Source organism: Galeopterus variegatus, unplaced genomic scaffold (assembly GCF_000696425.1).
Source record: "Galeopterus variegatus unplaced genomic scaffold, G_variegatus-3.0.2 Scaffold4415, whole genome shotgun sequence".
NCBI lineage: Eukaryota > Metazoa > Chordata > Mammalia > Dermoptera > Cynocephalidae > Galeopterus > Galeopterus variegatus.
The window spans coordinates 184,019-185,608 of record NW_007730526.1 but is presented as its reverse complement, the minus strand read 5'-3'; positions in this window follow the sequence as shown (position 1 = coordinate 185,608).

The window sequence follows — 1,590 nt, the reverse complement described above, 5'->3', positions numbered from 1 at the left end:
AAAAAAAAGCAGAGTAAAAAGTCATGCAGAGGCAGATAAGGGAAGATAAACTCAGAACAAAGAGAAAGACCCAGAAGAGGGTAGGGAAAGGGGAGAAGGTGGGAAGAGGGGGCCCTGAAAAGCTCAAATGGCCAACTTTTTTCACGTTCATTGTATCCTGGGCTGGGTGAAGGGGACAGAGCAGAAAGGTGATATCTCTAGCAGGCCCTTTTGTAAAGCTGAAATTCAAGCATTTCCCCTGACTCTTAGTATCATTCTGAAGCACGGTGAAAACAATCACTGTGCTGGTAACTGGTAACGTGCTTTCCTGGAACTCTCTATAGCCATGTGGGCATGGATTACCAAAACCCCCACCCATCAAGCTATCTCCCCACCCTCTCTCCAAGCAAATAAATAGACTTACCATGGCCTGAAATGGGCATTAACCTCAAAGCTGGGGCAAGTGAGATGCTCTGACTCACCTACCAAGGGCTCTGTAAAGGAGCTCTCCATGGGCCTGGAACAAGGAAATAACTCTATTTGCCTATTCAGTGAGAACAGGAGACAACCAGGAACCAGCTCCACCGCTACCTGATCAGACATCAGCACCTGTCCTGGAGCCTGGGTTGCTGGCAGCTGAAGATACAGAAACCAAAGATACATTTGCTGTTCTCAAGGAGGTCCTCATGCAGGGGGAGACCAATGAGCAGGCAAGCGTAGTGCAGTATGACTAGTGCAATGGTAGGGTAGCCCAGGGGTTATGACAATGCAGAGGATGGAACCTAAGCCCAAGGAGGTACTGAGTGGGCTGAGCCTTGAAGGATGAAGAGGAATTGTGGTGCTTCTCAAGTCTATGACTCGCTACCACACAAATATGCACACCGACTGCTAGATTCATCCTCATTTCAGAGACATCAAAATGTATGGAAATATATACTTGTGAGGGAAAAAGAGTTGACAGTAACCAGAAAAAAGAAGCTTGGGGGGAAGGGCTATCCAAGAAGAAGGAACAGAAAGTGCAAAGGCCCAAAGGTAAAATCGTGGTCGCAATATAGATGTCATTCTAGTGAGTACAGGTAGAGGATTCAGTGAAGTAGGGAGTGTTGTATTCGGCTGGGGCTGCTATAACAGAATACTATAGACTGGCTGACTTAACATTTATTTCTCACAGTTCTAGACGCTGAAAATCCAAGATCAGGATGCCAGCATGGCTGGATTCTTGGTGATGGTTCTCCTGGTTCATAGACAGCTGTCTTCTCATGTATCCTCACATGTTGGAGAGAGACAGCTCTGGTTCCTTCATCTCCTTATAAGAACAATAATGCAATCATTCGGGCTCCACCCCCATAAGCTCATCTAAACTTAATTACCTTCCAAAGACCCTATCTCCAAATACCATCACAATGGAGAATGAGGCTTCAACTCATTCCCCATGGAGAGAGAGGCTTCAACTCACTCCCCATGGAGAGACTTAAACATTCAGTCTATAGCACTGAGTTTGCAGTGATTGAAGTTAATGACCATGAGAATAATCAGTTTGTCCAAGACTCACCAACAAGAAATTCCATCACACTATTGTCTGTGCTAATATACAATTAGAAACAACATAAA